The sequence below is a fragment of the Leuresthes tenuis genome, unplaced genomic scaffold (assembly GCF_036924035.1).
Source record: "Leuresthes tenuis unplaced genomic scaffold, fLeuTen1.0.hap1 SCAF_1, whole genome shotgun sequence".
Classification (NCBI taxonomy): domain Eukaryota; kingdom Metazoa; phylum Chordata; class Actinopteri; order Atheriniformes; family Atherinopsidae; genus Leuresthes; species Leuresthes tenuis.
Window position 1 is genome coordinate 2,936,499 of NW_027325355.1, and position 26,063 is coordinate 2,962,561.

At 46.6% G+C, this 26,063-nt stretch overlaps 61 pseudogenes; all 61 read left to right on the plus strand.

The window, feature by feature from the left end:
* The first annotated feature begins 112 nt into the window (after positions 1–112).
* LOC140289998 (5S ribosomal RNA) lies at positions 113–231 on the plus strand (annotated as a pseudogene).
* A 269-nt stretch (positions 232–500) lies between these two features.
* Positions 501–619, plus strand: LOC140289999 (5S ribosomal RNA; annotated as a pseudogene).
* Positions 620–888: 269 nt separating this feature from the next.
* Positions 889–1,007, plus strand: LOC140288392 (5S ribosomal RNA; annotated as a pseudogene).
* A 269-nt stretch (positions 1,008–1,276) lies between these two features.
* Positions 1,277–1,395, plus strand: LOC140311991 (5S ribosomal RNA; annotated as a pseudogene).
* Positions 1,396–2,042: 647 nt separating this feature from the next.
* Positions 2,043–2,161, plus strand: LOC140300624 (5S ribosomal RNA; annotated as a pseudogene).
* Positions 2,162–2,430: 269 nt separating this feature from the next.
* Positions 2,431–2,549, plus strand: LOC140281640 (5S ribosomal RNA; annotated as a pseudogene).
* Positions 2,550–2,818: 269 nt separating this feature from the next.
* Positions 2,819–2,937, plus strand: LOC140293217 (5S ribosomal RNA; annotated as a pseudogene).
* Positions 2,938–3,206: 269 nt separating this feature from the next.
* LOC140290238 (5S ribosomal RNA) lies at positions 3,207–3,325 on the plus strand (annotated as a pseudogene).
* Positions 3,326–3,982: 657 nt separating this feature from the next.
* On the plus strand, positions 3,983–4,100 carry LOC140293584 (5S ribosomal RNA; annotated as a pseudogene).
* A 269-nt stretch (positions 4,101–4,369) lies between these two features.
* LOC140266052 (5S ribosomal RNA) lies at positions 4,370–4,488 on the plus strand (annotated as a pseudogene).
* A 272-nt stretch (positions 4,489–4,760) lies between these two features.
* Positions 4,761–4,879, plus strand: LOC140290000 (5S ribosomal RNA; annotated as a pseudogene).
* Positions 4,880–5,148: 269 nt separating this feature from the next.
* On the plus strand, positions 5,149–5,267 carry LOC140292186 (5S ribosomal RNA; annotated as a pseudogene).
* Positions 5,268–5,536: 269 nt separating this feature from the next.
* Positions 5,537–5,655, plus strand: LOC140266074 (5S ribosomal RNA; annotated as a pseudogene).
* Positions 5,656–5,927: 272 nt separating this feature from the next.
* Positions 5,928–6,046, plus strand: LOC140294747 (5S ribosomal RNA; annotated as a pseudogene).
* Positions 6,047–6,315: 269 nt separating this feature from the next.
* Positions 6,316–6,434, plus strand: LOC140292187 (5S ribosomal RNA; annotated as a pseudogene).
* A 272-nt stretch (positions 6,435–6,706) lies between these two features.
* LOC140293025 (5S ribosomal RNA) lies at positions 6,707–6,825 on the plus strand (annotated as a pseudogene).
* A 269-nt stretch (positions 6,826–7,094) lies between these two features.
* Positions 7,095–7,213, plus strand: LOC140292190 (5S ribosomal RNA; annotated as a pseudogene).
* A 269-nt stretch (positions 7,214–7,482) lies between these two features.
* On the plus strand, positions 7,483–7,601 carry LOC140266085 (5S ribosomal RNA; annotated as a pseudogene).
* Positions 7,602–7,873: 272 nt separating this feature from the next.
* Positions 7,874–7,992, plus strand: LOC140313106 (5S ribosomal RNA; annotated as a pseudogene).
* A 269-nt stretch (positions 7,993–8,261) lies between these two features.
* Positions 8,262–8,380, plus strand: LOC140296311 (5S ribosomal RNA; annotated as a pseudogene).
* A 397-nt stretch (positions 8,381–8,777) lies between these two features.
* LOC140282206 (5S ribosomal RNA) lies at positions 8,778–8,896 on the plus strand (annotated as a pseudogene).
* Positions 8,897–9,168: 272 nt separating this feature from the next.
* On the plus strand, positions 9,169–9,287 carry LOC140295046 (5S ribosomal RNA; annotated as a pseudogene).
* Positions 9,288–9,556: 269 nt separating this feature from the next.
* LOC140299162 (5S ribosomal RNA) lies at positions 9,557–9,675 on the plus strand (annotated as a pseudogene).
* Positions 9,676–9,944: 269 nt separating this feature from the next.
* On the plus strand, positions 9,945–10,063 carry LOC140285778 (5S ribosomal RNA; annotated as a pseudogene).
* A 269-nt stretch (positions 10,064–10,332) lies between these two features.
* LOC140295668 (5S ribosomal RNA) lies at positions 10,333–10,451 on the plus strand (annotated as a pseudogene).
* Positions 10,452–10,720: 269 nt separating this feature from the next.
* Positions 10,721–10,839, plus strand: LOC140292968 (5S ribosomal RNA; annotated as a pseudogene).
* Positions 10,840–11,486: 647 nt separating this feature from the next.
* LOC140291865 (5S ribosomal RNA) lies at positions 11,487–11,605 on the plus strand (annotated as a pseudogene).
* A 1,045-nt stretch (positions 11,606–12,650) lies between these two features.
* On the plus strand, positions 12,651–12,769 carry LOC140292970 (5S ribosomal RNA; annotated as a pseudogene).
* A 397-nt stretch (positions 12,770–13,166) lies between these two features.
* On the plus strand, positions 13,167–13,285 carry LOC140290476 (5S ribosomal RNA; annotated as a pseudogene).
* Positions 13,286–13,554: 269 nt separating this feature from the next.
* LOC140266096 (5S ribosomal RNA) lies at positions 13,555–13,673 on the plus strand (annotated as a pseudogene).
* Positions 13,674–13,945: 272 nt separating this feature from the next.
* On the plus strand, positions 13,946–14,064 carry LOC140314566 (5S ribosomal RNA; annotated as a pseudogene).
* A 269-nt stretch (positions 14,065–14,333) lies between these two features.
* LOC140292971 (5S ribosomal RNA) lies at positions 14,334–14,452 on the plus strand (annotated as a pseudogene).
* A 397-nt stretch (positions 14,453–14,849) lies between these two features.
* Positions 14,850–14,968, plus strand: LOC140282213 (5S ribosomal RNA; annotated as a pseudogene).
* Positions 14,969–15,240: 272 nt separating this feature from the next.
* LOC140295047 (5S ribosomal RNA) lies at positions 15,241–15,359 on the plus strand (annotated as a pseudogene).
* Positions 15,360–15,628: 269 nt separating this feature from the next.
* Positions 15,629–15,747, plus strand: LOC140301121 (5S ribosomal RNA; annotated as a pseudogene).
* Positions 15,748–16,016: 269 nt separating this feature from the next.
* Positions 16,017–16,135, plus strand: LOC140296616 (5S ribosomal RNA; annotated as a pseudogene).
* A 269-nt stretch (positions 16,136–16,404) lies between these two features.
* LOC140297066 (5S ribosomal RNA) lies at positions 16,405–16,523 on the plus strand (annotated as a pseudogene).
* Positions 16,524–16,792: 269 nt separating this feature from the next.
* On the plus strand, positions 16,793–16,911 carry LOC140316631 (5S ribosomal RNA; annotated as a pseudogene).
* Positions 16,912–17,180: 269 nt separating this feature from the next.
* Positions 17,181–17,299, plus strand: LOC140296095 (5S ribosomal RNA; annotated as a pseudogene).
* A 269-nt stretch (positions 17,300–17,568) lies between these two features.
* LOC140291829 (5S ribosomal RNA) lies at positions 17,569–17,687 on the plus strand (annotated as a pseudogene).
* A 269-nt stretch (positions 17,688–17,956) lies between these two features.
* Positions 17,957–18,075, plus strand: LOC140292346 (5S ribosomal RNA; annotated as a pseudogene).
* A 272-nt stretch (positions 18,076–18,347) lies between these two features.
* LOC140296096 (5S ribosomal RNA) lies at positions 18,348–18,466 on the plus strand (annotated as a pseudogene).
* A 269-nt stretch (positions 18,467–18,735) lies between these two features.
* LOC140291830 (5S ribosomal RNA) lies at positions 18,736–18,854 on the plus strand (annotated as a pseudogene).
* A 269-nt stretch (positions 18,855–19,123) lies between these two features.
* Positions 19,124–19,242, plus strand: LOC140292347 (5S ribosomal RNA; annotated as a pseudogene).
* A 272-nt stretch (positions 19,243–19,514) lies between these two features.
* On the plus strand, positions 19,515–19,633 carry LOC140289711 (5S ribosomal RNA; annotated as a pseudogene).
* Positions 19,634–19,902: 269 nt separating this feature from the next.
* LOC140275401 (5S ribosomal RNA) lies at positions 19,903–20,021 on the plus strand (annotated as a pseudogene).
* A 269-nt stretch (positions 20,022–20,290) lies between these two features.
* Positions 20,291–20,409, plus strand: LOC140282862 (5S ribosomal RNA; annotated as a pseudogene).
* A 269-nt stretch (positions 20,410–20,678) lies between these two features.
* On the plus strand, positions 20,679–20,797 carry LOC140294855 (5S ribosomal RNA; annotated as a pseudogene).
* A 272-nt stretch (positions 20,798–21,069) lies between these two features.
* On the plus strand, positions 21,070–21,188 carry LOC140288710 (5S ribosomal RNA; annotated as a pseudogene).
* A 269-nt stretch (positions 21,189–21,457) lies between these two features.
* On the plus strand, positions 21,458–21,576 carry LOC140275406 (5S ribosomal RNA; annotated as a pseudogene).
* A 269-nt stretch (positions 21,577–21,845) lies between these two features.
* LOC140282869 (5S ribosomal RNA) lies at positions 21,846–21,964 on the plus strand (annotated as a pseudogene).
* A 269-nt stretch (positions 21,965–22,233) lies between these two features.
* Positions 22,234–22,352, plus strand: LOC140291557 (5S ribosomal RNA; annotated as a pseudogene).
* Positions 22,353–22,621: 269 nt separating this feature from the next.
* Positions 22,622–22,740, plus strand: LOC140309449 (5S ribosomal RNA; annotated as a pseudogene).
* Positions 22,741–23,009: 269 nt separating this feature from the next.
* Positions 23,010–23,128, plus strand: LOC140294972 (5S ribosomal RNA; annotated as a pseudogene).
* A 272-nt stretch (positions 23,129–23,400) lies between these two features.
* LOC140295048 (5S ribosomal RNA) lies at positions 23,401–23,519 on the plus strand (annotated as a pseudogene).
* Positions 23,520–23,788: 269 nt separating this feature from the next.
* LOC140301122 (5S ribosomal RNA) lies at positions 23,789–23,907 on the plus strand (annotated as a pseudogene).
* Positions 23,908–24,176: 269 nt separating this feature from the next.
* On the plus strand, positions 24,177–24,295 carry LOC140295669 (5S ribosomal RNA; annotated as a pseudogene).
* Positions 24,296–24,564: 269 nt separating this feature from the next.
* Positions 24,565–24,683, plus strand: LOC140297067 (5S ribosomal RNA; annotated as a pseudogene).
* A 269-nt stretch (positions 24,684–24,952) lies between these two features.
* Positions 24,953–25,071, plus strand: LOC140290311 (5S ribosomal RNA; annotated as a pseudogene).
* A 269-nt stretch (positions 25,072–25,340) lies between these two features.
* Positions 25,341–25,459, plus strand: LOC140294008 (5S ribosomal RNA; annotated as a pseudogene).
* Positions 25,460–25,728: 269 nt separating this feature from the next.
* On the plus strand, positions 25,729–25,847 carry LOC140291831 (5S ribosomal RNA; annotated as a pseudogene).
* Positions 25,848–26,063: the final 216 nt, after the last annotated feature.

The following is a 26,063-nucleotide window of genomic DNA, read 5'->3' on the forward strand; positions in this document are numbered from 1 at the left end:
CTCAGTTTCAGTTGCAGATAATGATCACATCAGAGAAGATGATTATCTGGTTCCATAGAGGAACCGTATGATTCCAGTACCTATATAATGCACATTTGTCAGAGACATTGTTGCTTACGGCCACACCACCCTGAATAAGCCCGACCTCGTCTGATCTCGGACGCCAAGCAGGGTTGTACCTGGTTAGTACTTGGATAGGAGACAGCTTGGGAATACCAGGTGCTGTAAGCTTTTTCTCTTCTCTCTACCACCTGCATGTCTTTTGTTGCAACGTCTGATCACCCTGTGACACGTGAAGAAGTTGGTCATCTTCAGCTGCTGCTGCTTTGTTGATAGACACGAGGTGATCTGAGAGTCTCAGTTTCAGTTGCAGAGAATGATCACATCAGAGAAGATGATTTGTCCGCTACACATCAGCCTTTCTCGGCAATTATCTGGTTGCATAGAGGAACCGTATGATTCCAGTACCTATATAATGCACATTTGTCAGAGACATTGTTGCTTACGGCCACACCACCCTGAATAAGCCCGACCTCGTCTGATCTCGGACGCCAAGCAGGGTTGTACCTGGTTAGTACTTGGATAGGAGACAGCTTGGGAATACCAGGTGCTGTAAGCTTTTTCTCTTCTCTCTACCACCTGCATGTCTTTTGTTGCAACGTCTGATCACCCTGTGACACGTGAAGAAGTTGGTCATCTTCAGCTGCTGCTGCTTTGTTGATAGACACGAGGTGATCTGAGAGTCTCAGTTTCAGTTGCAGAGAATGATCACATCAGAGAAGATGATTTGTCCGCTACACATCAGCCTTTCTCGGCAATTATCTGGTTGCATAGAGGAACCGTATGATTCCAGTACCTATATAATGCACATTTGTCAGAGACATTGTTGCTTACGGCCACACCACCCTGAATAAGCCCGACCTCGTCTGATCTCGGACGCCAAGCAGGGTTGTACCTGGTTAGTACTTGGATTGGAGTCAGCTTGGGAATACCAGGTGCTGTAAGCTTTTTCTCTTCTCTCTACCACCTGCATGTCTTTTGTTGCAACGTCTGATCACCCTGTGACACGTGAAGAAGTTGGTCATCTTCAGCTGCTGCTGCTTTGTTGATAGACACGAGGTGATCTGAGAGTCTCAGTTTCAGCTCCAGAGAATAATCACATCAAGGAGGAAGATGAATCCACTACAAGTCAGCCTTTTTCGGCAATTATCTGGTTATACAGAGGAAGTGTATGATTCCAGTACCTATATAATGCACATTTGTCACCGATATTGTTGCTTACGGCCACACCACCCTGAATAAGCCCAACCTCGTCTGATCTCGGAAGCCAAGCAGGGTTGGGCCTGGTTAGTACTTGAATGGGAGACCGCTTGGGAATACCAGGTGCCTTAAGCTTTTTCTCTTCTCTCTACCACCTGCATGTCTTTTGTTGCAACGTCTGATCACCCTGTGACACATGAGGAAGTTGGCCATCTTCAGCTGCTGCTGCTTTGTTGGAAGACACGAAGTGATCTGAGAGTCTCAGTTTCAGCTAAAGAGAATAATCACTTCAGGGAAGAAGATGTGCCCACTACAGATCAGCCTTTCTCAGCAATTATCTGGTTACATAGAGGAACCGTATGATTCCTGTACTTATATAATGCACATTTGTCAGACACATTGTTGCTTACGGCCACACCACCCTGAACATGTCTGATCTCGGAAGCCAAGCAGGGTTGAACCTCCTTAGTACTTGGATGGGAGACTGCTTGGGAATACCAGGTGCTGTAAGCTTCTTCTCTTCTCTCTACCACCTGCATGTCTTTTGTTGCAACGTCTGATCACCCTGTGACACATGAGGAAGTTGGTCATCTTCAGCTGCTGCTGCTTTGTTGGCTGACACGAAGTGATCTGAGAGTCTCAGTTTAAGTTGCAGAGAATGATCACATCAGAGAAGATGATTTGCCCGCTACACATCAGCCTTTCTCGGCAATTATCTGGTTGCATAGAGGAACCGTATGATTCCAGTACCTATATAATGCACATTTGTCAGAGACATTGTTGCTTACGGCCACACCACCCTGAACATGCCCGACCTCGTCTGATCTCGGAAGCCAAGGAGGGTTGGGCCTGGTTAGTACTTAAATGGGAGACCGCTTGGGAATACCAGGAGCTGTAAGCTTTTTGTCTTCTCTCGACCACCTGCATGTCTTTTGTTGCAACGTCTGATCACCCTGTGACACATGACGAAGTTGGTCATCTTCAGCTGCTGCTGCTTTGTTGGCAGACACAAAGTGATCTGAGAGTCTCAGTTTCAGCTGCAGAGAATAATCACATCAGGGAAGAAGATGTGCCCATAACAAGTCAGCCTTTCTCTGCAATTATCTGGTTACATAGAGGAATTGTATGATTCCAGTACCTATATAATGCACATTTGTCACAGAAATTGTTCCTTACGGCCACACCACCCTGAATAAGCCCGACCTCGTCTGATCTCGGAAGCCAAGGAGGGTTGGGCCTGGTTAGTACTTCAATGGGAGACTGCTTGGGAATACCAGGTGCTGTAAGCTGTTTCTCTTCTCTCTACCACCTGCATGTGTTTTGTTGCAACGTCTGATCACCCTGTGACACATGAGGAAGTTGGTCATCTTCAGCTGCTGCTGCTTTGTTGGCAGACACGAAGTGATCTGAGAGTCTCAGTTTCAGCTGAAGAGAATGATCACATCAGAGAAGATGATATGCCCACTACACATCAGCCTTTCTCGGCAATTATCTGGTTACATAGAGGAATTGTATGATTCCAGTACCTATATAATGCACATTTGTCACAGAAATTGTTCCTTACGGCCACACCACCCTGAATAAGCCCGACCTCGTCTGATCTCGGAAGCCAAGGAGGGTTGGGCCTGGTTAGTACTTTAATGGGAGACTGCTTGGGAATACCAGGTTCTGTAAGAGTTTTCTCTTCTCTCTACAACCTGCATGTCTTTTGTTGCAACGTCTGATCACCCTGTGACACATGAGGAAGTTGGTCATCTTCAGCTGCTGCTGCTTTGTTGGCAGACACGAAGTGATCTGAGAGTCTCAGTTTCAGCTGCAGAGAATAATCACATCAGGGAAGAAGATGTTTCCATAACAAGTCAGCCTTTCTCTGCAATTATCTGGTTACATAGAGGAAGTGTATGATTCCAGTACCTATATAATGCACATTTGTCACAGAAATTGTTCCTTACGGCCACACCACCCTGAATAAGCCCGACCTCGTCTGATCTCGGAAGCCAAGGAGGGTTGGGCCTGGTTAGTACTTTAATGGGAGACTGTTTGGGAATACCAGGTGCTGTAAGCGTTTTCTCTTCTCTCTACAACCTGCATGTCTTTTGTTGCAACGTCTGATCACCCTGTGACACATGAGGAAGTTGGTCATCTTCAGCAGCTGCTGCTTTGTTGGCAGACACGAAGTGATCTGAGAGTCTCAGTTTCAGCTGAAGAGAATGATCACATCAGAGAAGATGATATGCCCACTACACATCAGCCTTTCTCTGCAATTATCTGGTTTCATAGAGCAAGTGTATGATTCCAGTACCTATATAATTCACATTTGTAACAGATATTGTCGCTTACCGCCACACCACCCTGAATAAGCCCCACCTTGTCTTATCTCGGAAGCCAAGCAGGGTTGGGTCTTGTTTGTACTTCAATGGGAGACTGCTTGGGAATACCAGGTGCTGTAAGCTGTTTCTCTTCTCTCTACCACCTGCATGTGTTTTGTTGCAACGTCTGATCACCCTGTGACACATGAGGAAGTTGGTCATCTTCAGCTGCTGCTGCTTTGTTGGCAGACATGAGGTAATCTGAGAGTCTCAGTTTCAGCTGGAGAGAATAATCACATCAGAGAAGAAGATGTGCCCACTACAAGTCAGCTTTTCTCTGCAATTATTTGGTTGCATAGAGGAACCGTATGATTCCAGTACCTATATAATGCACATTTGTCACAGACATTGTCGCTTACGGCCAAACCACCCTGAATAAGCCCGACCTCATCTGATCTCGGAAGCCAAGCAGGTTTAGGCCTGCTTAGTACTTGATGGGAGACTGCTTGGGAATACCAGGTGCTGTAAGCTTTTTCTCTTCTCTCTACCACCTGCATGTCTTTTGTTGCAACGTCTGATCACCCTGTGACACGTGAAGAAGTTGGTCATCTTCAGCTGCTGCTGCTTTGTTGATAGACACGAGGTGATCTGAGAGTCTCAGTTTCAGCTCCAGAGAATAATCACATCAAGGAGGAAGATGAACCCACTACAAGTCAGCCTTTTTCGGCAATTATCTGGTTATACAGATGAAGTGTATGATTCCAGTACCTATATAATGCACATTTGTCACCGATATTGTTGCTTACGGCCACACCACCCTGAATAAGCCCGACCTCGTCTGATCTCGGAAGCCAAGCACGGTTGGGCCTGGTTAGTACTTGAATGGGAGACCGCTTGGGAATACCAGGTACCTTAAGCTTTTTCTCTTCTCTCTACCACCTGCATGTCTTTTGTTGCAACGTCTGATCACCCTGTGACACATGAGGAAGTTGGTCATCTTCAGCTTCTGCTGCTTTGTTGGCAGACACGAAGTGATCTGAGAGTCTCATGTTCAGCTGGAGAAAATTATCACGTCAGGGAAGAAGATCATTTGCCCGCTACACATCAGCCTTTCTCGGCAATTATCTGGTTGCATAGAGGAACCGTATGATTCCAGTACCTATATAATGCACATTTGTCAGAGACATTGTTGCTTACGGCCACACCACCCTGAATAAGCCCGACCTCGTCTGATCTCGGACGCCAAGCAGGGTTGTACCTGGTTAGTACTTGGATAGGAGACAGCTTGGGAATACCAGGTGCTGTAAGCTTTTTCTCTTCTCTCTACCACCTGCATGTCTTTTGTTGCAACGTCTGATCACCCTGTGACACGTGAAGAAGTTGGTCATCTTCAGCTGCTGCTGCTTTGTTGGCTGACACGAAGTGATCTGAGAGTCTCAGTTTCAGTTGCAGATAATGATCACATCAGAGAAGATGATTTCCCCGCTACACATCAGCCTTTCTCGGCAATTATCTGGTTGCATAGAGGAACCGTATGATTCCAGTACCTATATAATGCACATTTGTCAGAGACATTGTTGCTTACGGCCACACCACCCTGAATAAGCCCGACCTCGTCTGATCTCGGACGCCAAGCAGGGTTGTACCTGGTTAGTACTTGGATAGGAGTCAGCTTGGGAATACCAGGTGCTGTAAGCTTTTTCTCTTCTCTCTACCACCTGCATGTCTTTTGTTGCAACGTCTGATCACCCTGTGACACGTGAAGAAGTTGGTCATCTTCAGCTGCTGCTGCTTTGTTGATAGACACAAGGTGATCTGAGAGTCTCAGTTTCAGCTCCAGAGAATAATCACATCAAGGAGGAAGATGAATCCACTACAAGTCAGCCTTTTTCGGCAATTATCTGGTTATACAGAGGAAGTGTATGATTCCAGTACCTATATAATGCACATTTGTCACCGATATTGTTGCTTACGGCCACACCACCCTGAATAAGCCCGACCTCGTCTGATCTCGGAAGCCAAGCACGGTTGGGCCTGGTTAGTACTTGAATGGGAGACCGCTTGGGAATACCAGGTACCTTAAGCTTTTTCTCTTCTCTCTACCACCTGCATGTCTTTTGTTGCAACGTCTGATCACCCTGTGACACATGAGGAAGTTGGTCATCTTCAGCTTCTGCTGCTTTGTTGGCAGACACGAAGTGATCTGAGAGTCTCATGTTCAGCTGGAGAAAATTATCACGTCAGGGAAGAAGATGATTTGCCCGCTACACATCAGCCTTTCTCGGCAATTATCTGGTTGCATAGAGGAACCGTATGATTCCAGTACCTATATAATGCACATTTGTCAGAGACATTGTTGCTTACGGCCACACCACCCTGAATAAGCCCGACCTCGTCTGATCTCCGACGCCAAGCAGGGTTGTACCTGGTTAGTACTTGGATAGGAGACAGCTTGGGAATACCAGGTGCTGTAAGCTTTTTCTCTTCTCTCTACCACCTGCATGTCTTTTGTTGCAACGTCTGATCACCCTGTGACACGTGAAGAAGTTGGTCATCTTCAGCTGCTGCTGCTTTGTTGATAGACACGAGGTGATCTGAGAGTCTCAGTTTCAGTTGCAGAGAATGATCACATCAGAGAAGATGATTTGTCCGCTACACATCAGCCTTTCTCGGCAATTATCTGGTTGCATAGAGGAACCGTATGATTCCAGTACCTATATAATGCACATTTGTCAGAGACATTGTTGCTTACGGCCACACCACCCTGAATAAGCCCGACCTCGTCTGATCTCGGACGCCAAGCAGGGTTGTACCTGGTTAGTACTTGGATAGGAGTCAGCTTGGGAATACCAGGTGCTGTAAGCTTTTTCTCTTCTCTCTACCACCTGCATGTCTTTTGTTGCAACGTCTGATCACCCTGTGACACATGAGGAAGTTGGTCATCTTCAGCTTCTGCTGCTTTGTTGGCAGACACGAAGTGATCTGAGAGTCTCATGTTCAGCTGGAGAAAATTATCACGTCAGGGAAGAAGATGATTTGCCCGCTACACATCAGCCTTTCTCGGCAATTATCTGGTTGCATAGAGGAACCGTATGATTCCAGTACCTATATAATGCACATTTGTCAGAGACATTGTTGCTTACGGCCACACCACCCTGAATAAGCCCGACCTCGTCTGATCTCGGACGCCAAGCAGGGTTGTACCTGGTTAGTACTTGGATAGGAGACAGCTTTGGAATACCAGGTGCTGTAAGCTTTTTCTCTTCTCTCTACCACCTGCATGTCTTTTGTTGCAACGTCTGATCACCCTGTGACACGTGAAGAAGTTGGTCATCTTCAGCTGCTGCTGCTTTGTTGATAGACACGAGGTGATCTGAGAGTCTCAGTTTCAGTTGCAGAGAATGATCACATCAGAGAAGATGATTTGTCCGCTACACATCAGCCTTTCTCGGCAATTATCTGGTTGCATAGAGGAACCGTATGATTCCAGTACCTATATAATGCACATTTGTCAGAGACATTGTTGCTTACGGCCACACCACCCTGAATAAGCCCGACCTCGTCTGATCTCGGACGCCAAGCAGGGTTGTACCTGGTTAGTACTTGGATAGGAGTCAGCTTGGGAATACCAGGTGCTGTAAGCTTTTTCTCTTCTCTCTACCACCTGCATGTCTTTTGTTGCAACGTCTGATCACCCTGTGACACGTGAAGAAGTTGGTCATCTTCAGCTGCTGCTGCTTTGTTGATAGACACGAGGTGATCTGAGAGTCTCAGTTTCAGCTCCAGAGAATAATCACATCAAGGAGGAAGATGAACCCACTACAAGTCAGCCTTTTTCGGCAATTATCTGGTTATACAGAGGAAGTGTATGATTCCAGTACCTATATAATGCACATTTGTCACCGATATTGTTGCTTACGGCCACACCACCCTGAATAAGCCCGACCTCGTCTGATCTCGGAAGCCAAGCACGGTTGGGCCTGGTTAGTACTTGAATGGGAGACCGCTTGGGAATACCAGGTACCTTAAGCTTTTTCTCTTCTCTCTACCACCTGCATGTCTTTTGTTGCAACGTCTGATCACCCTGTGACACATGAGGAAGTTGGTCATCTTCAGCTTCTGCTGCTTTGTTGGCAGACACGAAGTGATCTGAGAGTCTCATGTTCAGCTGGAGAAAATTATCACGTCAGGGAAGAAGATGATTTGCCCGCTACACATCAGCCTTTCTCGGCAATTATCTGGTTGCATAGAGGAACCGTATGATTCCAGTACCTATATAATGCACATTTGTCACCGATGTTGTTGCTTATGGCCACACCACCCTGAATAAGCCCAACCTCGTTTGATCTCGGAAGCCAAGCAGGGTTGGGCCTGGTTAGTACTTGAATGGGAGACCGCTTGGGAATACCAGGTGCCTTAAGCTTTTTCTCTTCTCTCTACCACCTGCATGTCTTTTGTTGCAACGTCTGATCACCCTGTGACACATGAGGAAGTTGGCCATCTTCAGCTGCTGCTGCTTTGTTGGAAGACACGAAGTGATCTGAGAGTCTCAGTTTCAGCTAAAGAGAATAATCACTTCAGGGAAGAAGATGTGCCCACTACAGATCAGCCTTTCTCAGCAATTATCTGGTTACATAGAGGAACCGTATGATTCCTGTACTTATATAATGCACATTTGTCAGACACATTGTTGCTTACGGCCACACCACCCTGAACATGCCCAACCTCGTCTGATCTCGGAAGCCAAGCAGGGTTGAGCCTCCTTAGTACTTGGATGGGAGACAGCTTGGGAATACCAGGTGCTGTAAGCTTTTTCTCTTCTCTCTACCACCTGCATGTCTTTTGTTGCAACGTCTGATCACCCTGTGACACATGAGGAAGTTGGTCATCTTCAGCTGCTGCTGCTTTGTTGGCTGACACGAAGTGATCTGAGAGTCTCAGTTTCAGTTGCAGAGAATGATCACATCAGAGAAGATGATTTGCCCGCTACACATCAGCCTTTCTCGGCAATTATCTGGTTGCATAGAGGAACCGTAGTTGGCAGACACGAAGTGATCTGAGAGTCTCAGTTTCAGCTGCAGAGAATAATCACGTCAGGGAAGAAGATGTGCCCACTACACATCAGCCTTTCTCGGAAATGATCTGGTTGCATAGAGGAACCGTATGATTCCAGTACCTATATAATGCACATTTGTCAGAGACATTGTTGCTTACGGCCACACCACCCTGAACATGCCCGACCTCGTCTGATCTCGGAAGCCAAGGAGGGTTGGGCCTAGTTAGTACTTGGATGGAAGACCTCTTGGGAATACCAGGTGCTTTAAGCTTTTTCTCTTCTCTCTACCACCTGCATGTCTTTTGTTGCAACGTCTGATCACCCTATGACACATGAGGAAGTTGGTCATCTTCAGCAGCTGCTGCTGCTTTGTTGGCAGACACGAAGTGATCTGAGAGTCTCAGTTTCAGTTGCAGAGAATGATCACATCAGAGAAGATTATTTGCCCGCTACACATCAGCCTTTCTCGGCAATTATCTGGTTGCATAGAGGAACCGTATGATTCCAGTACCTATATAATGCACATTTGTCAGAGACATTGTTGCTTACGGCCACACCACCCTGAAGAAGCCTGACCTCGTCTGATCTCGGACGCCAAGCAGGGTTGTACCTGGTTAGTACTTGGATGGGAGACAGCTTGGGAGTACCAGGTGCTGTAAGCTTTTTCTCTTCTCTCTACCACCTGCATGTGTTTTGTTGCAACGTCTGATCACCCTGTGACACGTGAAGAAGTTGGTCATCTTCAGCTGCTGCTGCTTTGTTGATAGACACGAGGTGATCTGAGAGTCTCAGTTTCAGCTGAAGAGAATAATCACATCAAGGAGGAAGATGAGCCCACTACAAGTCAGCCTTTTTCGGCAATTATCTGGTTACACAGAGGAAGTGTATGATTCCAGTACCTATATAATGCACATTTGTCACCGATATTGTTGCTTACGGCCACACCACCCTGAATAAGCCCGACCTCGTCTGATCTCGGAAGCCAAGCAGGGTTGGGCCTGGTTAGTACTTTAATGGGAGACTGCTTGGGAATACCAGGTGCTGTAAGCGTTTTCTCTTCTCTCTACAACCTGCATGTCTTTTGTTGCAACGTCTGATCACCCTGTGACACATGAGGAAGTTGGTCATCTTCAGCTGTTGCTGCTTTGTTGGAAGACACGAAGTGATCTGAGAGTCTCAGTTTCAGCTGAAGAGAATAATCACGTCAGGGAAGAAGATGTGCCCACTACACATCAGCCTTTCTCAGCAATTATCTGGTTACATAGAGGAACCGTATGATTCCTGTACTTATATAATGCACATTTGTCACAGACATTGTTGCTTACGGCCACACCACCCTGAATATGCCTGACCTCGTCTGATCTCGGAAGCCAAGCAGAGTTGGGCCTGGTTAGCACTTGGGTGGGAGACCGCTTGAAAATACCAGGTGCTGTAAGCTTTTTCTCTTCTCTCTACCACCTGCATGTCTTTTTTTGCAACGTCTGATCACCCTGTGACACATGAGGAAGTTGGTCATCTTCAGCTGCTGCTGCTTTGTTGGCAGACACAGAGTGATCTGAGAGTCTCAGTTTCAGCTGCAGAGAATAATCACATCAGGGAAGAATATGTGCCCACTACAAGTCAGCCTTTCTCGGCAATTATCTGGTTTCATAGAGGAAGTGTATGATTCCAGTACCTATATAATGCACATTTGTCACAGAAATTGTTCCTTACGGCCACACCACCCTGAATAAGCCTGACCTCGTCTGATCTCGGAAGCCGAGGAGGGTTGGGCCTGGTTAGTACTTTAATGGGAGACTGCTTGGGAATACCAGGTGCTGTAAGCGTTTTCTCTTCTCTCTACAACCTACATGTCTTTTGTTGCAACGTCTGATCACCCTGTGACACATGAGGTATTTGGTCATCTTCAGCTGCGGCTGCTTTGTTGGCAAACACGAAGTGATCTGAGAGTCTCAGTTTCAACTGAAGAGAATAATGACGTCAGGGAAGAAGATGTGCCGACTACACATCAGCCTTTCTCAGCAATTATCTGGTTACATAGAGGAACCGTATGATTCCTGTACTTATATAATGCACATTTGTCAGACACATTGTTGCTTACGGCCACACCACCCTGAACATGCCCGACCTCGTCTGATCTCGGAAGCCAAGCAGGGTTGAGCCTCCTTAGTACTTGGATGGGAGACAGCTTGGGAATACCAGGTGCTGTAAGCTTTTTCTCTTCTCTCTACCACCTGCATGTCTTTTGTTGCAACGTCTGATCACCCTGTGACACGTGAAGAAGTTAGTCATCTTCAGCTGCTGCTGCTTTGTTGATAGACACGAGGTGATCTGAGAGTCTCAGTTTCAGCTGCAGAGAATAATCACATCAAGGAGGAAGATGAACCCACTACAAGTCAGCCTTTTTCGGCAATTATCTAGTTATACAGAGGAAGTGTATGATTCCAGTACCTATATAATGCACATTTGTCACCAATATTGTTGCTTACGGCCACACCACCCTGAATAAGCCTGATCTCGGAAGCCAAGCAGTGTTGGGCCTGGTTAGTACTTTAATGGGAGACTGCTTGGGAATACCAGGTTCTGTAAGCGTTTTCTCTTCTCTCTACAACCTGCATGTCTTTTGTTGCAACGTCTGATCACCCTGTGACACATGAGGAAGTTGGTCATCTTCAGCAGCTGCTGCTTTGTTGGCAGACACGAAGTGATCTGAGAGTCTCAGTTTCAGCTGCAGAGAATAATCACATCAGGGAAGAAGATGTTTCCATAACAAGTCAGCCTTTCTCTGCAATTATCTGGTTACATAGAGGAAGTGTATGATTCCAGTACCTATATAATGCACATTTGTCACAGAAATTGTTCCTTACGGCCACACCACCCTGAATAAGCCCGACCTCGTCTGATCTCGGAAGCCAAGGAGGGTTGGGCCTGGTTAGTACTTTAATGGGAGACTGCTTGGGAATACCAGGGGCTGTAAGCGTTTTCTCTTCTCTCTACAACCTGCATGTCTTTTGTTGCAACGTCTGATCACCCTGTGACACATGAGGAAGTTGGTCATCTTCAGCAGCTGCTGCTTTGTTGGCAGACACGAAGTGATCTGAGAGTCTCAGTTTCAGCTGCAGAGAATAATCACATCAAGGAGGAAGATGAACCCACTACAAGTCAGCCTTTCTCGGCAATTATCTGGTTTCATAGAGCAAGTGTATGATTCCAGTACCTATATAATTCACATTTGTAACAGATATTGTCGCTTACCGCCACACCACCCTGAATAAGCCCCACCTTGTCTTATCTCGGAAGCCAAGCAGGGTTGGGTCTGGTTTGTACTTCAATGGGAGACTGCTTGGGAATACCAGGTGCTGTAAGCTGTTTCTCTTCTCTCTACCACCTGCATGTGTTTTGTTGCAACGTCTGATCACCCTGTGACACATGAGGAAGTTGGTCATCTTCAGCTGCTGCTGCTTTGTTGGCAGACACGAAGTGATCTGAGAGTCTCAGTTTCAGCTGAAGAGAATGATCACATCAGAGAAGATGATATGCCCACTACACATCAGCCTTTCTCGGCAATTATCTGGTTTCATAGAGGAAGTGTATGATTCCAGTACCTATATAATTCACATTTGTAACAAATATATTTGCTTACCGCCACACCACCCTGAATAAGCCCCACCTTGTCTTATCTCGGAAGCCAAGTAGGGTTGGGCCTGGTTAGTACTTAGATGGGAGACTGCTTGGGATTACCAGGTGCTGTAACCTTTTTGTCTTCTCTTGACCACCTGCATGTCTTTTGTTGCAACGTCTGATCACCCTGTGACACATGAGGAAGTTGGTCATCTTCAGCTCCTGCTGCTTTGTTGGCAGACATGAGGTAATCTGAGAGTCTCAGTTTCAGCTGGAGAGAATAATCACATCAGAGAAGAAGATGTGCCCACTACAGATCAGCCTTTCTCAGCAATTATCTGGTTACATAGAGGAACCGTATGATTCCTGTACTTATATAATGCACATTTGTCAGACACATTGTTGCTTACGGCCACACCACCCTGAACATGCCCGACCTCGTCTGATCTCGGAAGCCAAGCAGGGTTGAGCCTCCTTAGTACTTGGATGGGAGACAGCTTGGGAATACCAGGTGCTGTAAGCTTTTTCTCTTCTCTCTACCACCTGCATGTCTTTTGTTGCAACGTCTGATCACCCTGTGACACATGAGGAAGTTGGTCATCTTCAGCTGCGGCTGCTTTGTTGGCTGACACGAAGTGATCTGAGAGTCTCAGTTTAAGTTGCAGAGAATGATCACATCAGAGAAGATGATTTGCCCGCTACACATCAGCCTTTCTCGGCAATTATCTGGTTGCATAGAGGAACCGTAGTTGGCAGACACGAAGTGATCTGAGAGTCTCAGTTTCAGCTGCAGAGAATAATCACGTCAGGGAAGAAGATGTGCCCACTACACATCAGCCTTTCTCAGCAATTATCTGGTTACATAGAGGAACCGTATGATTCCAGTACCTATATAATGCACATTTGTCAGAGACGTTGTTGCTTACGGCCACACCACCCTGAATAAGCCCGACCTCGTCTGATCTCGGACGCCAAGCAGGGTTGTACCTGGTTAGTACTTGGATGGGAGACAGCTTGGGAATACCAGGTGCTGTAAGCTTTTTCTCTTCTCTCTACCACCTGCATGTCTTTTGTTGCAACGTCTGATCACCCTGTGACACGTGAAGAAGTTGGTCATCTTCAGCTGCTGCTGCTTTGTTGATAGACACGAGGTGATCTGAGAGTCTCAGTTTCAGCTCCAGAGAATAATCACATCAAGGAGGAAGATGAACCCACTACAAGTCAGCCTTTTTCGGCAATTATCTGGTTATACAGAGGAAGTGTATGATTCCAGTACCTATATAATGCACATTTGTCACCGATATTGTTGCTTACGGCCACACCACCCTGAATAAGCCCGACCTCGTCTGATCTCGGAAGCCAAGCACGGTTGGGCCTGGTTAGTACTTGAATGGGAGACCGCTTGGGAATACCAGGTACCTTAAGCTTTTTCTCTTCTCTCTACCACCTGCATGTCTTTTGTTGCAACGTCTGATCACCCTGTGACACATGAGGAAGTTGGTCATCTTCAGCTTCTGCTGCTTTGTTGGCAGACACGAAGTGATCTGAGAGTCTCATGTTCAGCTGGAGAAAATTATCACGTCAGGGAAGAAGATTATTTGCCCGCTACACATCAGCCTTTCTCGGCAATTATCTGGTTGCATAGAGGAACCGTATGATTCCAGTACCTATATAATGCACATTTGTCACCGATGTTGTTGCTTACGGCCACACCACCCTGAATAAGCCCGACCTCGTCTGATCTCGGAAGCCAAGGAGGGTTGGGCCTGGTTAGTACTTTAATGGGAGACTGCTTGGGAATACCAGGTGCTGTAAGCGTTTTCTCTTCTCTCTACAACCTGCATGTCTTTTGTTGCAACGTCTGATCACCCTGTGACACATGAGGAAGTTGGCCATCTTCAGCTGCTGCTGCTTTGTTGGAAGACACGAAGTGATCTGAGAGTCTCAGTTTCAGCTAAAGAGAATAATCACTTCAGGGAAGAAGATGTGCCCACTACAGATCAGCCTTTCTCAGCAATTATCTGGTTACATAGAGGAACCGTATGATTCCTGTACTTATATAATGCACATTTGTCAGACACATTGTTGCTTACGGCCACACCACCCTGAACATGCCCGACCTCGTCTGATCTCGGAAGCCAAGCAGGGTTGAGCCTCCTTAGTACTTGGATGGGAGACAGCTTGGGAATACCAGGTGCTGTAAGCTTTTTCTCTTCTCTCTACCACCTGCATGTCTTTTGTTGCAACGTCTGATCACCCTGTGACACATGAGGAAGTTGGTCATCTTCAGCTGCTGCTGCTTTGTTGGCTGACACGAAGTGATCTGAGAGTCTCAGTTTCAGTTGCAGAGAATGATCACATCAGAGAAGATGATTTGCCCGCTACACATCAGCCTTTCTCGGCAATTATCTGGTTGCATAGAGGAACCGTAGTTGGCAGACACGAAGTGATCTGAGAGTCTCAGTTTCAGCTGCAGAGAATAATCACGTCAGGGAAGAAGATGTGCCCACTACACATCAGCCTTTCTCGGAAATGATCTGGTTGCATAGAGGAACCGTATGATTCCAGTACCTATATAATGCACATTTGTCAGAGACATTGTTGCTTACGGCCACACCACCCTGAACATGCCCGACCTCGTCTGATCTCGGAAGCCAAGGAGGGTTGGGCCTAGTTAGTACTTGGATGGAAGACCTCTTGGGAATACCAGGTGCTTTAAGCTTTTTCTCTTCTCTCTACCACCTGCATGTCTTTTGTTGCAACGTCTGATCACCCTATGACACATGAGGAAGTTGGTCATCTTCAGCAGCTGCTGCTGCTTTGTTGGCAGACACGAAGTGATCTGAGAGTCTCAGTTTCAGTTGCAGAGAATGATCACATCAGAGAAGATTATTTGCCCGCTACACATCAGCCTTTCTCGGCAATTATCTGGTTGCATAGAGGAACCGTATGATTCCAGTACCTATATAATGCACATTTGTCAGAGACATTGTTGCTTACGGCCACACCACCCTGAAGAAGCCTGACCTCGTCTGATCTCGGACGCCAAGCAGGGTTGTACCTGGTTAGTACTTGGATGGGAGACAGCTTGGGAGTACCAGGTGCTGTAAGCTTTTTCTCTTCTCTCTACCACCTGCATGTGTTTTGTTGCAACGTCTGATCACCCTGTGACACATGAGGAAGTTGGTCATCTTCAGCTGTTGCTGCTTTGTTGGAAGACACGAAGTGATCTGAGAGTCTCAGTTTCAGCTGAAGAGAATAATCACGTCAGGGAAGAAGATGTGCCCACTACACATCAGCCTTTCTCAGCAATTATCTGGTTACATAGAGGAACCGTATGATTCCTGTACTTATATAATGCACATTTGTCACAGACATTGTTGCTTACGGCCACACCACCCTGAATATGCCTGACCTCGTCTGATCTCGGAAGCCAAGCAGAGTTGGGCCTGGTTAGTACTTGGGTGGGAGACCGCTTGAAAATACCAGGTGCTGTAAGCTTTTTCTCTTCTCTCTACCACCTGCATGTCTTTTTTTGCAACGTCTGATCACCCTGTGACACATGAGGAAGTTGGTCATCTTCAGCTGCTGCTGCTTTGTTGGCAGACACAGAGTGATCTGAGAGTCTCAGTTTCAGCTGCAGAGAATAATCACATCAGGGAAGAATATGTGCCCACTACAAGTCAGCCTTTCTCGGCAATTATCTGGTTTCATAGAGGAAGTGTATGATTCCAGTACCTATATAATGCACATTTGTCACAGAAATTGTTCCTTACGGCCACACCACCCTGAATAAGCCTGACCTCGTCTGATCTCGGAAGCCGAGGAGGGTTGGGCCTGGTTAGTACTTTAATGGGAGACTGCTTGGGAATACCAGGTACTGTAAGCGTTTTCTCTTCTCTCTACAACCTGCATGTCTTTTGTTGCAACGTCTGATCACCCTGTGACACATGAGGAAGTTGGCCATCTTCAGCTGCGGCTGCTTTGTTGGCAAACACAAAGTGATCTGAGAGTCTCAGTTTCAGCTGAAGAGAATGATCACGTCAGGGAACAAGATGTGCCCACTACACATCAGCCTTTCTCTGCAATTATCTGGTTGCATAGAGGAACCGTATGATTCCAGTACCTATATAATGCACATTTTTCAGAGATATTGTTGCTTACGGCCACACCACCCTGAACATCCCCTTCCTCGTCTGATCTCGGAAGCCAAGCACAGTTGGGCCTGGTTTGTACTTGGATGGAAGACCTCTTGGGAATACCAGGTGCTTTAAGCTTTTTCTCTTCTCTCAACCACCTGCATGTCTTTTGTTGCAATGTCTGATCACCCTGTGACACATGAGGAAGTTGGTCATCTTCAGCTGCTGCTGCTTTGTTGGCAGACACGAAGTGATCTGAGAGTCTCATTTTCAGCTGGAGAGAATTATCACGTCAGGGAACAAGATATGCCCGCTACATATCAGCCTTTCTCTGCAAATATCTGGTTACATAGAGGAACCATATGATTTGATTACCTATATAATGCGCATTTGTCACAGAGATTGTTGCTTACGGCCAAACCACCCTGAATATGTCCAACCTCGTCTGATCTCGGAAGCCAAGGAGGGTTGGGCCTGGTTAGTACTTTGATGGGAGACCGCTTGGGAATACCAGGTGCTGTAAGCTTTTTCTCTTCTCTCTACCACCTGCATGTCTTTTGTTGCAACGTCTGATCACCCTGTGACACATGAGGAAGTTGGTCATCTTCAGCTTCTGCTGCTTTGTTGGCAGACACGAAGTGATCTGAGAGTCTCAGTTTCAGTTGCAGAGAATGATCACATCAGAGAAGATGATTTACCCGCTACACATCAGCCTTTCTCGGCAATTATCTGGTTGCATAGAAGAACCGTATGATTCCAGTACCTATATAATGCACATTTGTCAGAGACATTGTTGCTTACGGCCACACAACCCTGAACATGCCCGACCTCGTCTGATCTCGGAAGCCAAGCACAGTTGGGCCTGGTTTGTACTTGGATGGAAGACCTCTTGGGAATAGGAGGTGCTGTAAGCTTTTTCTCTTCTCTCTACCACCTGCATGTCTTTTGTTGCAACGTCTGATCACCCTGTGACACATGAGGAAGTTGGTCATCTTCAGCTTCTGCTGCTTTGTTGGCAGACACAAAGTGATCTGAGAGTCTCAGTTTCAGCTCGAGAGAATAATCACGTCAGGGAAGAAGATGTGCCCACTACTTATCAGCTTTTCTCGGCAATTATCTGGTTACATAGAGGAACTGTATGATTCCAGTACCTTTATAATGCACATTTGTCACAGTTATGGTTGCTTACCGCCACACCACCCTGAATATGCCCGACCACGTCTGATCTCGGAAGCCAAGCAGGTTTGGGCCTGGTTTGTACTTGGATGGTAGACTCTCTGGGAATGCCAGGTGCTGTAAGCTTTTTCTCTTCTCTCTACCACCTGCATGTCTTTTGTTGCAACGTCTGATCACCCTGTGACACATGAGGAAGTTGGTCATCTTCAGCTACTGCTGCTTTGTTGGCAGACACAAAGTGATCTGAGAGTCTCAGTTTCAGCTGCAGAGAATAATCACGTCAGGGAAGAAGATGTGCCCACTACACATCAGCCTTTCTCGGAAATGATCTGGTTGCATAGAGGAACCGTATGATTCCAGTACCTATATAATGCACATTTGTCAGAGACATTGTTGCTTACGGCCACACCACCCTGAACATGCTCGACCTCGTCTGATCTCGGAAGCCAAGGAGGTTTGGGCCTGGTTAGTACTTGGATAGGAGACCTCTTGGGAATACCAGGTGTGGTAAGCTTTTTCTCTTCTCTCTACCACCTGCATGTCTTTTGTTGCAACGTCTGATCACCCTGTGACACATGAGGAAGTTGGTCATCTTCAGCAGCTGCTGCTGCTTTGTTGGCAGACACGAAGTGATCTGAGAGTCTCAGTTTAAGTTGCAGAGAATGATCACATCAGGGAAGAAGATATGCCCATAACAAGTGAGCCTTTCTCGGAAATTATCTGGTTACATAGAGGAACCATATGATTCCAGTACCTATATAATGCACATTTGTCAGAGACATTGTTGCTTACGGCCACACAACCCTGAACATGCCCGACCTCGTCTGATCTCGGAAGCCAAGCACAGTTGGGCCTGGTTTGTACTTGGATGGAAGACCTCTTGGGAATAGGAGGTGCTGTAAGCTTTTTCTCTTCTCTCTACCACCTGCATGTCTTTTGTTGCAACGTCTGATCACCCTGTGACACATGAGGAAGTTGGTCATCTTCAGCTTCTGCTGCTTTGTTGGCAGACACAAAGTGATCTGAGAGTCTCAGTTTCAGCTCGAGAGAATAATCACGTCAGGGAAGAAGATGTGCCCACTACTTATCAGCTTTTCTCGGCAATTATCTGGTTACATAGAGGAACTGTATGATTCCAGTACCTTTATAATGCACATTTGTCACAGTTATGGTTGCTTACCGCCACACCACCCTGAATATGCCCGACCACGTCTGATCTCGGAAGCCAAGCAGGTTTGGGCCTGGTTTGTACTTGGATGGTAGACTCTCTGGGAATGCCAGGTGCTGTAAGCTTTTTCTCTTCTCTCTACCACCTGCATGTCTTTTGTTGCAACGTCTGATCACCCTGTGACACATGAGGAAGTTGGTCATCTTCAGCTACTGCTGCTTTGTTGGCAGACACAAAGTGATCTGATAGTCTCAGTTTCAGCTGCAGAGAATAATCACGTCAGGGAAGAAGATGTGCCCACTACAAGTCAGCCTTTCTCGGAAATGATCTGGTTGCATAGAGGAACCGTATGATTCCAGTACCTATATAATGCACATTTGTCAGAGACATTGTTGCTTACGGCCACACCACCCTGAACATGCTCGACCTCGTCTGATCTCGGAAGCCAAGGAGGTTTGGGCCTGGTTAGTACTTGGATAGGAGACCTCTTGGGAATACCAGGTGTGGTAAGCTTTTTCTCTTCTCTCTACCACCTGCATGTCTTTTGTTGCAACGTCTGATCACCCTGTGACACATGAGGAAGTTGGTCATCTTCAGCAGCTGCTGCTGCTTTGTTGGCAGACACGAAGTGATCTGAGAGTCTCAGTTTAAGTTGCAGAGAATGATCACATCAGGGAAGAAGATATGCCCATAACAAGTGAGCCTTTCTCGGAAATTATCTGGTTACATAGAGGAAGTGTATGATTCCAGTACTTATATAATGCACATTTGTCACAGTTATTGTTGCTTACGGCCACACCACCCTGAATATACCCGACCTCGTCTGATCTCGGAAGCCAAGCACGTTTGAGCCTGGTTAGTACTTGGATGGTAGACTGCTTGGGAATACCAGGTGCTGTAAGCGTTTTCTCTTCTCTCTACAACCTGCATGTCTTTTGTTGCAACGTCTGATCACCCTGTGACACATGAGGAAGTTGGTGATCTTCAGCTGCTGCTGCTTTGTTGGCAGACACCAAGTGATCTGAGAGTCTCAGTTTCAGCTGCAGAGAATAATCACATCAGGGAAGAAGATGTGCCCATAACAAGTCAGCCTTTCTCTGCAATTATCTGGTTACATAGAGGAAGTGTATGATTCCAGTACCTATATAATGCACATTTGTCACAGAAATTGTTCCTTACGGCCACACCACCCTGAATATGCCCGACCTCGTCTGATCTCGGAAGCCAAGGAGGGTTGGGCCTGGTTAGTACTTTAATGGGAGACTGCTTGGGAATACCAGGTGCTGTAAGCGTTTTCTCTTCTCTCAACAACCTGCATGTCTTTTGTTGCAACGTCTGATCTCCCTGTGACACATGAGGAAGTTGGTCATCTTCAGCTGCTGCTGCTTTGTTGGCAGACACGAAGTGATCTGAGAGTCTCAGTTTCAGCTGAAGAGAATAATCACGTCAGGGAAGAAGATGTGCCCACTACACATCAGCCTTTCTCAGCAATTATCTGGTTACATAGAGGAACCGTATGATTCCTGTACTTATATAATGCACATTTGTCACAGACATTGTTGCTTACGGCCACACCACCCTCAATATGCCTGACCTCGTCTGATCTCGGAAGCCAAGAAGAGTTGGGCCTGGTTAGTACTTTGGTGGGAGACCGCTTGAAAATACCAGGTGCTGTAAGCTTTTTCTCTTCTCTCTACAACCTGCATGTCTTTTTTTGCAACGTCTGATCACCCTGTGACACATGAGGAAGTTGGTCATCTTCAGCTGCTGCTGCTTTGTTGGCAGACACAAAGTGATCTGAGAGTCTCAGTTTCAGCTGCAGAGAATAATCACGTCAGGGAAGAAGATGTGCCCACTACACATCAGCCTTTCTCGGAAATGATCTGGTTGCATAGAGGAACCGTATGATTCCAGTACCTATATAATGCACATTTGTCAGAGACATTGTTGCTTACGGCCACACCACCCTGAACATGCTCGACCTCGTCTGATCTCGGAAGCCAAGGAGGTTTGGGCCTGGTTAGTACTTGGATAGGAGATCTCTTGGGAATACCAGGTGTGGTAAGCTTTTTCTCTTCTCTCTACCACCTGCATGTCTTTTGTTGCAACGTCTGATCACCCTGTGACACATGAGGAAGTTGGTCATCTTCAGCAGCTGCTGCTGCTTTGTTGGCAGACACGAAGTGATCTGAGAGTCTCAGTTTAAGTTGCAGAGAATGATCACATCAGGGAAGAAGATATGCCCATAACAAGTGAGCCTTTCTCGGAAATTATCTGGTTACATAGAGGAAGTGTATGATTCCAGTACTTATATAATGCACATTTGTCACAGTTATTGTTGCTTACGGCCACACCACCCTGAATGTACCCGACCTCGTCTGATCTCGGAAGCCAAGCACGTTTGAGCCTGGTTAGTACTTGGATGGTAGACTGCTTGGGAATACCAGGTGCTGTAAGCGTTTTCTCTTCTCTCTACAACCTGCATGTCTTTTGTTGCAACGTCTGATCACCCTGTGACACATGAGGAAGTTGGTGATCTTCAGCTGCTGCTGCTTTGTTGGCAGACACCAAGTGATCTGAGAGTCTCAGTTTCAGCTGCAGAGAATAATCACATCAGGGAAGAAGATGTGCCCATAACAAGTCAGCCTTTCTCTGCAATTATCTGGTTACATAGAGGAAGTGTATGATTCCAGTACCTATATAATGCACATTTGTCACAGAAATTGTTCCTTACGGCCACACCACCCTGAATATGCCCGACCTCGTCTGATCTCGGAAGCCAAGGAGGGTTGGGCCTGGTTAGTACTTTAATGGGAGACTGCTTGGGAATACCAGGTGCTGTAAGCGTTTTCTCTTCTCTCAACAACCTGCATGTCTTTTGTTGCAACGTCTGATCTCCCTGTGACACATGAGGAAGTTGGTCATCTTCAGCTGCTGCTGCTTTGTTGGCAGACACGAAGTGATCTGAGAGTCTCAGTTTCAGCTGAAGAGAATAATCACGTCAGGGAAGAAGATGTGCCCACTACACATCAGCCTTTCTCAGCAATTATCTGGTTACATAGAGGAACCGTATGATTCCTGTACTTATATAATGCACATTTGTCACAGACATTGTTGCTTACGGCCACACCACCCTCAATATGCCTGACCTCGTCTGATCTCGGAAGCCAAGAAGAGTTGGGCCTGGTTAGTACTTTGGTGGGAGACCGCTTGAAAATACCAGGTGCTGTAAGCTTTTTCTCTTCTCTCTACCACCTGCATGTCTTTTTTTGCAACGTCTGATCACCCTGTGACACATGAGGAAGTTGGTCATCTTCAGCTGCTGCTGCTTTGTTGGCAGACACAGAGTGATCTGAGAGTCTCAGTTTCAGTTGCAGAGAATAATCACATCAGGGAAGAATATGTGCCCACTACAAGTCAGCCTTTCTCGGCAATTATCTGGTTTCATAGAGGAAGTGTATGATTCCAGTACCTATATAATGCACATGTGTCACAGAAATTGTTCCTTACGGCCACACCACCCTGAATAAGCCTGACCTCGTCTGATCTCGGAAGCCAAGGAGGGTTGGGCCTGGTTAGTACTTTAATGGGAGACTGCTTGGGAATACCAGGTGCTGTAAGCGTTTTCTCTTCTCTCTACAACCTGCATGTCTTTTGTTGCAACGTCTGATCACCCTGTGACACATGAGGAAGTTGGCCATCTTCAGCTGCTGCTGCTTTGTTGGAAGACACGAAGTGATCTGAGAGTCTCAGTTTCAGCTGAAGAGAATAATCACGTCAGGGAAGAAGATGTGCCCACTACACATCAGCCTTTCTCAGCAATTATCTGGTTACATAGAGGAACCGTATGATTCCTGTACCTATATAATGCACATTTGTCACAGACATTGTTACTTACGGCCACACCACCCTGAATTTGCCTGACCTCGTCTGATCTCGGAAGCCAAGCAGTGTTGGGCCTGGTTAGTACTTGGGTGGGAGACCTTTTGGGAATACCAGGTGCTGTAAGGTTTTTCTCTTCTCTCTACCACCTGCATGTGTTTTGTTGCAACGTCTGATCACCCTGTGACACATGAGGTATTTGGTCATCTTCAGCTGCGGCTGCTTTGTTGGCAAACACGAAGTGATCTGAGAGTCTCAGTTTCAGCTGAAGAGAATGATCACGTCAGGGAACAAGATGTGCCCACTACACATCAGTCTTTCTCTGCAATTATCTGGTTGCATAGAGGAACCGTATGATTCCAGTACCTATATAATGCACATTTTTCAGAGATATTGTTGCTTACGGCCACACCACCCTGAACATGCCCGCCCTCGTCTGATCTCGGAAGCCAAGCACAGTTGGGCCTGGTTTGTACTTGGATGGAAGACCTTTTGGGAATACCAGGTGCTTTAAGCTTTTTCTCTGCTCTCTACCACCTGCATGTCTTTTGTTGCAACGTCTGATCACCCTATGACACATGAGGAAGTTGGTCATCTTCAGCAGCTGCTGCTGCTTTGTTGGCAGACACGAAGTGATCTGAGAGTCTCAGTTTCAGTTGCAGAGAATGATCACATCAGAGAAGATTATTTGCCCGCTACACATCAGCCTTTCTCGGCAATTATCTGGTTGCATAGAGGAACCGTATGATTCCAGTACCTATATAATGCACATTTGTCAGAGACATTGTTGCTTACGGCCACACCACCCTGAAGAAGCCTGACCTCGTCTGATCTCGGACGCCAAGCAGGGTTGTACCTGGTTAGTACTTGGATGGGAGACAGCTTGGGAGTACCAGGTGCTGTAAGCTTTTTCTCTTCTCTCTACCACCTGCATGTGTTTTGTTGCAACGTCTGATCACCCTGTGACACATGAGGAAGTTGGTCATCTTCAGCTGTTGCTGCTTTGTTGGAAGACACGAAGTGATCTGAGAGTCTCAGTTTCAGCTGAAGAGAATAATCACGTCAGGGAAGAAGATGTGCCCACTACACATCAGCCTTTCTCAGCAATTATCTGGTTACATAGAGGAACCGTATGATTCCTGTACTTATATAATGCACATTTGTCACAGACATTGTTGCTTACGGCCACACCACCCTGAATATGCCTGACCTCGTCTGATCTCGGAAGCCAAGCAGAGTTGGGCCTGGTTAGTACTTGGGTGGGAGACCGCTTGAAAATACCAGGTGCTGTAAGCTTTTTCTCTTCTCTCTACCACCTGCATGTCTTTTTTTGCAACGTCTGATCACCCTGTGACACATGAGGAAGTTGGTCATCTTCAGCTGCTGCTGCTTTGTTGGCAGACACAGAGTGATCTGAGAGTCTCAGTTTCAGCTGCAGAGAATAATCACATCAGGGAAGAATATGTGCCCACTACAAGTCAGCCTTTCTCGGCAATTATCTGGTTTCATAGAGGAAGTGTATGATTCCAGTACCTATATAATGCACATTTGTCACAGAAATTGTTCCTTACGGCCACACCACCCTGAATAAGCCTGACCTCGTCTGATCTCGGAAGCCGAGGAGGGTTGGGCCTGGTTAGTACTTTAATGGGAGACTGCTTGGGAATACCAGGTGCTGTAAGCGTTTTCTCTTCTCTCTACAACCTACATGTCTTTTGTTGCAACGTCTGATCACCCTGTGACACATGAGGTATTTGGTCATCTTCAGCTGCGGCTGCTTTGTTGGCAAACACAAAGTGATCTGAGAGTCTCAGTTTCAGCTGAAGAGAATGATCACGTCAGGGAACAAGATGTGCCCACTACACATCAGCCTTTCTCTGCAATTATCTGGTTGCATAGAGGAACCGTATGATTCCAGTACCTATATAATGCACATTTTTCAGAGATATTGTTGCTTACGGCCACACCACCCTGAACATCCCCTTCCTCGTCTGATCTCGGAAGCCAAGCACAGTTGGGCCTGGTTTGTACTTGGATGGAAGACCTCTTGGGAATACCAGGTGCTTTAAGCTTTTTCTCTTCTCTCAACCACCTGCATGTCTTTTGTTGCAATGTCTGATCACCCTGTGACACATGAGGAAGTTGGTCATCTTCAGCTGCTGCTGCTTTGTTGGCAGACACGAAGTGATCTGAGAGTCTCATTTTCAGCTGGAGAGAATTATCACGTCAGGGAACAAGATATGCCCGCTACATATCAGCCTTTCTCTGCAAATATCTGGTTACATAGAGGAACCATATGATTTGATTACCTATATAATGCGCATTTGTCACAGAGATTGTTGCTTACGGCCAAACCACCCTGAATATGTCCAACCTCGTCTGATCTCGGAAGCCAAGGAGGGTTGAGCCTGGTTAGTACTTTGATGGGAGACCGCTTGGGAATACCAGGTGCTGTAAGCTTTTTCTCTTCTCTCTACCACCTGCATGTCTTTTGTTGCAACGTCTGATCACCCTGTGACACATGAGGAAGTTGGTCATCTTCAGCTTCTGCTGCTTTGTTGGCAGACACGAAGTGATCTGAGAGTCTCAGTTTCAGTTGCAGAGAATGATCACATCAGAGAAGATGATTTACCCGCTACACATCAGCCTTTCTCGGCAATTATCTGGTTGCATAGAAGAACCGTATGATTCCAGTACCTATATAATGCACATTTGTCAGAGACATTGTTGCTTACGGCCACACAACCCTGAACATGCCCGACCTCGTCTGATCTCGGAAGCCAAGCACAGTTGGGCCTGGTTTGTACTTGGATGGAAGACCTCTTGGGAATACGAGGTGCTGTAAGCTTTTTCTCTTCTCTCTACCACCTGCATGTCTTTTGTTGCAACGTCTGATCACCCTGTGACACATGAGGAAGTTGGTCATCTTCAGCTTCTGCTGCTTTGTTGGCAGACACAAAGTGATCTGAGAGTCTCAGTTTCAGCTCGAGAGAATAATCACGTCAGGGAAGAAGATGTGCCCACTACTTATCAGCTTTTCTCGGCAATTATCTGGTTACATAGAGGAACTGTATGATTCCAGTACCTTTATAATGCACATTTGTCACAGTTATGGTTGCTTACCGCCACACCACCCTGAATATGCCCGACCACGTCTGATCTCGGAAGCCAAGCAGGTTTGGGCCTGGTTTGTACTTGGATGGTAGACTCTCTGGGAATGCCAGGTGCTGTAAGCTTTTTCTCTTCTCTCTACCACCTGCATGTCTTTTGTTGCAACGTCTGATCACCCTGTGACACATGAGGAAGTTGGTCATCTTCAGCTACTGCTGCTTTGTTGGCAGACACAAAGTGATCTGAGAGTCTCAGTTTCAGCTGCAGAGAATAATCACGTCAGGGAAGAAGATGTGCCCACTACACATCAGCCTTTCTCGGAAATGATCTGGTTGCATAGA